Genomic DNA, 10731 nt, shown 5'->3' on the forward strand with positions numbered 1-10731 from the left:
GTTTTATAAGAAAAACCTAAACCTAACTTGATTTGAAAGTTAATTTTCCTATAAATACAACTCGAAAATCTCTTTTCAAAACACACAAGCAGCGACCATCTCCAGGTCTACTTTTCCTCATCTTCTTGCTTTTATTTTCGTGCGCCGTTTTACTTCTATCCCCGTTGCTGAGTTTAAGAGTGGGTAACTTGTATTGTGCTAATACAAGTTATATCGGGAAATCTTATCCTTGACACATGTTTCGACCCATGCCCATGCGCGTGTACCAAGCACCAAGTCCGTGTCTACTTGAAACTATTTTTTGCAAGTTTTTAACTTGATAAATAATTTATTTAAGAGTTTTATTTATGGAAAAAATTCCTTTTTTGTATTTAATTGTTTTACAATAAACAAAACTCGTTTTATAAGAAAAAACCTAAACCTAACTTGATTTGCAAGTTAATTTTCCTATAAATAGAACTCGAAAATCTCTTTTCAAAACACACAAGCAGCGACCATCTCTAGGTCTACTTTTCTTCATCTTCTTGCTTTTATTTTCGTGCGGCGTTTTACTTCCATCCCCGTTGCTGAGTTTAAGAGTGGGTAACTTGTATTGTGCTGATACAAGTTATATCGGGCAGTCTTATCCTGGACACATGTTTCGACCCATGACATGCGCGTGTACCAAGCACCAAGTCCGTGTCTACTTGAAATTATTTTTTGCAAGTTTTTAATTTGATAAATAATTTATTTAAGAGTTTTATTTATTGAAAAATTCCTTTTTTGTGTTTAATTGTTTTACAAGAAACAAAACTCGTTTTATAAGAAAAAACCTAAACCTAACTTGATTTGCAAGTTAATTTTCCTATAAATACAACTCGAAAATCTCTTTTCAAAACACACAAGCAGCGACCATCTCTAGGTCTACTTTTCTTCATCTTCTTGCTTTTATTTTCTTACTTCCATCCCCGTTGCTGAGTTTAAGAGTGGGTAACTTGTATTGTGCTAATACAACTTATATCGGGCAGTCTTATCCTGGACACATGTTTCGACCCATGCCCATGCGCGTGTACCAAGCACCAAGTCCGTGTCTACTTGAAATTATTTTTTGCAAGTTTTTAACTTAATAAATAATTTATTCAGAGTTTTATTTATGGAAAAAATTCCTTTTTTGTGTTTAATTGTTTTACAAGAAACAAAACTCGTTTTATAAGAAAAAACCTAAACCTAACTTGATTTGCAAGTTAATTTTCCTATAAATACAACTCGAAAATCTCTTTTCAAAACACACAAGCAGCGACCATCTCTAGGTTTACTTTTCTTCATCTTTTTGCTTTTATTTTCTTACTTCCATCCCCGTTGCTGAGTTTAAGAGTGGGTAACTTGTATTGTGCTAATACAAGTTATATCGGGCAGTCTTATCCTGGACACATGTTTCGACCCATGCCCATGCGCGTGTACCAAGCACCAAGTCCGTGTCTGCTTGAAATTATTTTTTGCAAGTTTTTAACTTGATAAATAATTTATTTAAGAGTTTTATTTATGGAAAAAATTCCTTTTTTGTGTTTAATTGTTTTACAAGAAACAAAACTCGTTTTATAAGAAAAAACCTAAACCTAACTTGATTTGCAAGTTAATTTTCCTATAAATACAACTCAAAAATCTCTTTTCAAAACACACAAGCATCGACCATCTCTAGGTCTATTTTTCTTCATCTTCTTGCTTTTATTTTTGTGCGGCCTTTTAATTTCATCCCCGTTGCTGAGTTTAAGAGTGGGTAACTTGTATTGTGCTAATACAAGTTAAATCGGGCAGTCTTATCCTGGACACATGTTCCGAACCATGCCCATGCGCGTGTACCAAGCACCAAGTCCGTGTCTACTTGAAATTATTTTTTGCAAGTTTTTAAATTGATAAATAATTTATTTAAGAGTTTTATTTATGGAAAAAATTCCTTTTTTGTGTTTAATTGTTTTACATGAAACAAAACTCGTTTTATAACAAAAAACCTAAACCTAACTTGATTTGCAAGTTAATTTTCCTATAAATACAACTCGAAAATCTCTTTTCAAAACACACAAGCAGCGACCATCTCTAGGTTTACTTTTCTTCATATTCTTGCTTTTATTTTCGTGCGGCGTTTTACTTCCATCCCCGTTGCTGAGTTTAAGAGTGGGTAACTTGTATTGTGCTAATACAAGTTATATCGGGCAGTCTTATCCTGGACACATGTTTCGACCCATGCCCATGCGCGTGTACCAAGCACCAAGTCTGTGTCTACTTGAAATTATTTTTTGCAAGTTTTTAACTTGATAAATAATTTATTTAAGAGTTTTATTTATGCAAAAAATTCCTTTTTTGTGTTTAATTGTTTTACAAGAAACAAAACTCGTTTTATTAGAAAAAACCTAAACCTAACTTGATTTGCAAGTTAATTTTCCTATTAATACAACTCGAAAATCTCTTTTCAAAACACACAAGCAAAGACCATCTCTAGGTCTACTTTTCTTCATCTTCTTTCTTTTATTTTCGTGGGGCGTTTTACTTCCATCCCCGTTGCTGAGTTTAAGAGTGGGTAACTTGTATTGTGCTAATACAAGTTATATCGGGCAGTCTTATCCTAGACACATGTTTCGACCCATGCCCATGCGCGTGTACTAAGCACCAAGTCCGTGTCTACTTGAAATTAGTTTTTGCAAGTTTTTAACTTGATAAATAATTTATTTAAGAGTTTCATTTATGGAAAAAATTCCTTTTTTGTGTTTAATTGTTTTACAAGAAACAAAACTCGTTTTATAAGAAAAAACCTAAACCAAACTTGATTTACAAGTTAATTTTCCTATAAATACAACTCGAAAATCTCTTTTCAAAACACACAAGCATCGACCATCTCTAGGCCTACTTTTCTTCATCTTTTTGCTTTTATTTTCGTTCGGCGTTTTACTTCCATCCCTGTTGCTGAGTTTAAGAGTGGGTAACTTGTATTGTGCTAATACAAGTTAAATCTGGCAGTCTTATCCTGAACACATGTTTCGATCCATGCCCATGCGCATGTACCAAGCACCAAGTCCGTGTCTACTTGAAATTATTTTTTGCAAGTTTTTAACTTGATAAATAATTTATTTAAGAGTTTTATTTATGGAAAAAATTCCTCTTTTGTGTTTAATTGTTTTACAAGAAACAAAACTCGTTTTATTAGAAAAAACCTAAACCTAACTTGATTTGCAAGTTAATTTTCCTATAAATACAACTCGAAAATCTCTTTTCAATCCACACAAGCAACGACCATCTCTAAGTCTACTTTTCTTCATCTTCTTGCTTTTATTTTCGTGCGGCGTTTTACTTCCATCCCTGTTGCTGAGTTTAAGAGTGGGTATCTTGTATTGTGCTAATATAAGTTAAATCGGGCAGTCTTATCCTAGACACATGTTTCGACCCATGCCCATGCGCGTGTACCAAGCACCAAGTCCGTGTCTACTTGAAATTATTTTTTGCAAGTTTTTAACTTGATAAATAATTTATTTAAGAGTTTTATTTATGGAAAAATTCCTTTTTTGTGTTTAATTGTTTTACAAGAAACAAAACTCGTTTTATAAGAAAAAACCTAAACCTAACTTGATTTGCAAGTTAATTTTCCTATAAATACAACTCGAAAATATCTTTTCAAAACACACAAGCAGCGACCATCTCTAGGTCTACTTTTCTTCATCTTCTTGCTTTTATTTTCTTACTTCCATCCCCGTTCTGAGTTTAAGAGTGGGTAACTTCTATTGTGCTAATACAAGTTATATCGGGCAGTCTTATCCTGGACACATGTTTCGACCCATGCCCATGCGCGTGTACCAAGCACCAAGTCCGTGTCTACTTGAAATTATTTTTTGCAAGTTTTTAACTTAATAAATAATTTATTCAGAGTTTTATTTATGGAAAAAATTCCTTTTTTGTGTTTAATTGTTTTACAAGAAACAAAACTCGTTTTATAAGAAAAAACCTAAACCTAACTTGATTTGCAAGTTAATTTTCCTATAAATACAACTCGAAAATCTCTTTTCAAAACACACAAGCAGCGACCATCTCTAGGTTTACTTTTCTTCATCTTTTTGCTTTTATTTTCTTACTTCCATCCCCGTTCTGAGTTTAAGAGTGGGTAACTTCTATTGTGCTAATACAAGTTATATCGGGCAGTCTTATCCTGGACACATGTTTCGACCCATGCCCATGCGCGTGTACCAAGCACCAAGTCCGTGTCTACTTGAAATTATTTTTTGCAAGTTTTTAACTTAATAAATAATTTATTCAGAGTTTTATTTATGGAAAAAATTCCTTTTTTGTGTTTAATTGTTTTACAAGAAACAAAACTCGTTTTATAAGAAAAAACCTAAACCTAACTTGATTTGCAAGTTAATTTTCCTATAAATACAACTCGAAAATCTCTTTTCAAAACACACAAGCAGCGACCATCTCTAGGTTTACTTTTCTTCATCTTTTTGCTTTTATTTTCTTACTTCCATCCCCGTTGCTGAGTTCAAGAGTAGGTAACTTGTATTGTGCTAATACAAGTTATATCGGGCAGTCTTATCCTGGACACATGTTTCGACCCATGCCCATGCGCGTGTACCAAGCACCAAGTCCGTGTCTGCTTGAAATTATTTTTTGCAAGTTTTTAACTTGATAAATAATTTATTTAAGAGTTTTATTTATAGAAAAAATTCCTTTTTTGTGTTTAATTGTTTTACAAGAAACAAAACTCGTTTTATAAGAAAAACCTAAACCTAACTTGATTTGCAAGTTAATTTTCCTACAAATAGAACTCGAAAATCTCTTTTCAAAACACACAAGCAGCGACCATCTCTAGGCCTAATTTTCTTCATCTTCTTGCTTTTATTTTCGTGCGGCGTTTTACTTCCATCCCCGTTGCTGAGTTTAAGAGTGGGTAACTTGTATTGTGCTAATACAAGTTATATCGGGCAGTCTTATCCTGAACACATGTTTCGACCCATGCCCATGCCGGGTACCAAGCACCAAGTCCGTGTCTACTTGAAATTATTTTTTGCAAATTTTTAACTTGATAAATAATTTATTTAAGAGTTTTATTTATGGAAAAAAATCCTTTTTTGTGTCTAATTGTTTTACAAGAAACAAAACTCGTTTTATAATAAAAAACCTAAACCTAACTTGATTTGCAAGTTAATTTTCCTATAAATACAACCCGAAAATCTCTTTTCAAAACACACAAGCAGCGACCATCTCTAGGCCTACTTTTCTTCATCTTCTTGCTTTTATTTTCGTGCGGCGTTTTACTTCCATCTCTGTTGCTGAGTTTAAGAGTGGGTAACTTGTATTGTGCTAATACAAGTTAAATCGGGCAGTCTTATCCTGGACACATGTTTCGATCCATGCCCATGCGCATGTAGCAAGCACCAAGTCCGTGTCTACTTGAAATTATTTTTTGCAAGTTTTTAACTTGATAAATAATTTATTTAAGAGTTTTATTTATGGAAAAAATTCCTCTTTTGTGTTTAATTGTTTTACAAGAAACAAAACTCGTTTTATTAGAAAAAACCTAAACCTAACTTGATTTGCAAGTTAATTTTCCTATAAATACAACTCGAAAATCTCTTTTCAAAACACACAAGCAACGACCATCTCTAAGTCTACTTTTCTTCAGCTTCTTGCTTTTATTTTCGTGCGGCGTTTTACTTCCATCCCTGTTGATGAGTTTAAGAGTGGGTAACTTGTATTGTGCTAATACAAGTTAAATCGGGCAGTCTTATCCTGGACACATGTTTCGACCCATGCCCATGCGCGTGTACCAAGCACCAAGTCCGTGTCTACTTGAAATTATTTTTTGCAAGTTTTTAACTTGATAAATAATTTATTTAAGAGTTTTATTTATGGCAAAAATTCCTTTTTTGTGTTTAATTGTTTTACAAGAAACAAAACTCGTTTTATTAGAAAAAACCTAAACCTAACTTGATTTGCAAGTTAATATTCCTATAAATACAACTCGAAAATCTCTTTTCAAAACACACAAGCAACGACCATCTCTAGGTCTACTTTTCTTCATCTTCTTGCTTTTATTTTCGTGCGGCGTTTTACTTCCATCCCCGTTGCTGAGTTTAAGAGTGGGTAACTTGTATTGTGCTAATACAAGTTATATCGGACAGTCTTATCCTGGACACATGTTTCGATTCATGCCCATGCGCGTGTACCAAGCACCAAGTCCGTGTCTACTTGAAATTATTTTTGCAAGTTTTTAACTTGATAAATAATTTATTTAAGAGTTCTATTTATGGAAAAAATTCCTTTTTTGTGTTTAATTGTTTTACAAGAAACAAAACTCGTTTTATAAGAAAAAACCTAAACCAAACTTGATTTGCAATTTAATTTTCCTATAAATACAACTCGAAAATCTCTTTTCAAAACACACAAGCAGCGACCATCTCTAGGCCTACTTTTCTTCATCTTCTTGCTTTTATTTTCGTGCGGCGTTTTACTTCCATCCCTGTTGCTGAGTTTAAGAGTGGGTAACTTGTATTGTGCTAATACAAGTTAAATCGGGCAGTCTTATCCTGGACACATGTTTCGATCCATGCCCATGCGCATGTACCAAGCACCAAGTCCGTGTCTACTTGAAATTATTTTTTGCAAGTTTTTAACTTGATAAATAATTTATTTAAGAGTTTTATTTATGGAAAAAATTCCTCTTTTGTGTTTAATTGTTTTACAAGAAACAAAACTCGTTTTATTAGGAAAAACCTAAACCTAACTTGATTTGCAAGTTAATTTTCCTATAAATACAACTCGAAAATCTCTTTTCAAAACACACAAGCAACGACCATCTCTAAATCTACTTTTCTTCATCTTCTTGCTTTTATTTTCGTGCGGCGTTTTACTTCCATCCCTGTTGCTGAGTTTAAGAGTGGGTAACTTGTATTGTGCTAATACAAGTTAAATCGGGCAGTCTTATCCTGGACACATGTTTCGACCCATGCCCATGCGCGTGTACCAAGCACCAAGTCCGTGTCTACTTGAAATTATTTTTTGCAAGTTTTTAACTTGATAAATAATTTATTTAAGAGTTTTATTTATGGCAAAAATTCCTTTTTTGTGTTTAATTGTTTTACAAGAAACAAAACTCGTTTTATTAGAAAAAACCTAAACCTAACTTTATTTGCAAGTTAATATTCCTATAAATACAACTCGAAAATCTCTTTTCAAAACACACAAGCAACGACCATCTCTAGGTCTACTTTTCTTCATCTTCTTGCTTTTATTTTCGTGCGGCGTTTTACTTCCATCCCCGTTGCTGAGTTTAAGAGAGGGTAACTTGTATTGTGCTAATACAAGTTATATCGGACAGTCTTATCCTGGACACATGTTTCGACCCATGCCCATGCGCGTGTACCAAGCACCAAGTCCGTGTCTACTTGAAATTATTTTTGCAAGTTTTTAACTTGATAAATAATTTATTTAAGAGTTCTATTTATGGAAAAAATTCCTTTTTTGTGTTTAATTGTTTTACAAGAAACAAAACTCGTTTTATAAGAAAAAACCTAAGCCAAACTTGATTTGCAAGTTAATTTTCCTATAAATACAATTCGAAAATCTCTTTTCAAAACACACAAGGAGCGACCATCTCTCGGTCTACTTTTCTTCATCTTCTTACTTTTATTTTCGTGCAGCGTTTTACTTGCATCCCCGTTGCTGAGTTTAAGAGTGGGTAACTTGTATTGTGCTAATACAAGTTATATCGGGCAGTCTTATCCTGGACACATGTTTCGACCCATGCGCGTGTACCAAGCACCAAGTCCGTGTCTACTTGAAATTATTTTTTGCAAGTTTTTAACTTGATAAATAATTTATTTAAGAGTTTTATTTATGGGAAAAATTCCTTTTTGGTGTTTAATTGTTTTACAAGAAACAAAACTCGTTTTATAAGAAAAAAGCTAAACCTAACTTGATTTGCAAGTTAATTTTCCCATAAATACAACTCGAAAATCTCTTTTCAAAACACACAAGCAGCGACCATCTCTAGGTCTACTTTTCTTCATCTTCTTGCTTTTATTTTCGTGCGGCGTTTTACTTCCATCCCCGTTGCTGAGTTTAAGATTGGGTAACTTTTATTGTGCTAATACAAGTTATATCGGGCATTCTTATCCTGGACACATGTTTCGACCCATGCCCATGCGCGTGTACCAAGCACCAAGTCCGTGTCTACTTGAAATTATTTTTTGCAAGTTTTTAACTTGATAAATATTTATTTAAGAGTTTTATTTATGGAAAAAATTCATTTTTTGTGTTTAATTGTTTTACAAGAAACAAAACTCGTTTTATAAGAAAAAACCTAAACCTAACTTGATTTGCAAGTTAATTTTCCTATAAATACAACTCGAAAATCTCTTTTCAAAACACACAAGCAGCGACCATCTCTAGGCCTAATTATCTTCATCTTCTTGCTTTTATTTTCGTGCGGAGTTTTACTTCCATCCCCGTTGCTGAGTTTAAGAGTGGGTAATTTGTATGGTGCTAATACAAGTTATAACGGGCAGTCTTATCCTGGACACATGTTTCTACCCATGCCCATGCGCGTGTACCAAGCACCAAGTCCGTGTCTACTTGAAAATATTTTTTGCAAGTTTTTAACTTGATAAATAATTTATTTAAGAGTTTTATTTATGGAAAAGATTCCTTTTTTTGTGTTTAATTGTTTTACAAGAAACAAAACTCGTTTTATAAGAAAAAACCTAAACCTAACTTGATTTGCAAGTTAATTTTCCTACAAATAGAACTCGAAAATCTCTTTTCAAAACACACAAGCAGCGACCATCTCTAGGCCTACTTTTCTTCATCTTCTTGCTTTTATTTTCGTGCGGCGTTTTACGTCCATCCCCGTTGCTGAGTTTAAGAGTGGGTAACTTGTATTGTGCTAATACAAGTTATATCGGGCAGTCTTATCCTGGACATGTTTCGACCCATGCCCATGCGCGTGTACCAAACACCAAGTCCGTGTCTACTTGAAATTATTTTTTGCAAGTTTTTAACTTGATAAATAATTTATTTAAGAGTTTTATTTATGGAAAAAATTCATTTTTTGTGTTTAATTGTTTTACAAGAAACAAAACTCGTTTTATAAGAAAAAACCTAAACCTAACTTGATTTGCAAGTTAATTTTCCTATAAATACAACTCGAAAATCTCTTTTCAAAACACACAAGCAGCGACCATCTCTAGGCCTAATTTTCTTCATCTTCTTGCTTTTATTTTCGTGCGGCGTTTTACTTCCATCCCCGTATCTGAGTTTAAGAGTGGGTAACTTGTATTGTGCTATTACAAGTTATATCGGGCAGTCTTATCCTGGACACATGTTTCGACCCATGCCCATGCGCGTGTACCAAGCACCAAGTCCGTGTCTACTTGAAATTATTTTCGCAAGTTTTTAACTTGATAAATAATTTATTTAAGAGTTTTATTTATGGAAAAAATTCATTTTTGGTGTTTAATTGTTTTACAAGAAACAAAACTCGTTTTATAAGAAAAAACCTAAACCTAACTTTATTTGCAAGTTAATTTTCCTATAAATACAACTCGAAAATCTCTTTTCAAAACACACAAGCAGCGACCATCTCTAGGCCTACTTTTCTTCATCTTCTTTCTTTTATTTTCGTGCGGAGTTTTACTTCCATCCCCGTTGCTGAGTTTAAGAGTGGGTAATTTGTATGGTGCTAATACAAGTTATAACGGGCAGTCTTATCCTGGACACATGTTTCTACCCATGCCCATGCGCGTGTACCAAGCACCAAGTCCGTGTCTACTTGAAAATATTTTTTGCAAGTTTTTAACTTGATAAATAATTTATTTAAGAGTTTTATGTATGGAAAAAATTCCTTTTTTTGTGTTTAATTGTTTTACAAGAAACAAAACTCGTTTTATAAGAAAAAACCTAAACCTAACTTTATTTGCAAGTTAATTTTCCTATAAATACAACTCGAAAATCTCTTTTCAAAACACACAAGCAGCGACCATCTCTAGGCCTACTTTTCTTCATCTTCTTTCTTTTATTTTCGTGCGGAGTTTTACTTCCATCCCCGATGCTGAGTTTAAGAGTGGGTAATTTGTATGGTGCTAATACAAGTTATAACGGGCAGTCTTATCCTGGACACATGTTTCTACCCATGCCCATGCGCGTGTACCAAGCACCAAGTCCGTGTCTACTTGAAAATATTTTTTGCAAGTTTTTAACTTGATAAATAATTTATTTAAGAGTTTTATTTATGGAAAAAATTCCTTTTTGGTGTTTAATTGTTTTACAAGAAACAAAACTCGTTTTATAAGAAAAAACCTAAACCTAACTTTATTTGCAAGTTAATTTTCCTATAAATACAACTCGAAAATCTCTTTTCAAAACACACAAGCAGCGACCATCTCTAGGTCTAATTTTCTTCATCTTCTTGCTTTTATTTTCGTGCGGCGTTTTACTTCCATCCCCGTATCTGAGTTTAAGAGTGGGTAACTTGTATTGTGCTATTACAAGTTATATCGGGCAGTCTTATCCTGGACACATGTTTCGACCCATGCCCATGCGCGTGTACCAAGCACCAAGTCCGTGTCTACTTGAAATTATTTTCGCAAGTTTTTAACTTGATAAATAATTTATTTAAGAGTTTTATTTATGGAAAAAATTCATTTTTGGTGTTTAATTGTTTTACAAGAAACAAAACTCGTTTTATAAGAAAAAACCTAAACCTAACTT

The sequence above is a fragment of the Papaver somniferum genome, chromosome 4, assembly GCF_003573695.1.
Source record: "Papaver somniferum cultivar HN1 chromosome 4, ASM357369v1, whole genome shotgun sequence".
Taxonomy (NCBI): domain Eukaryota; kingdom Viridiplantae; phylum Streptophyta; class Magnoliopsida; order Ranunculales; family Papaveraceae; genus Papaver; species Papaver somniferum.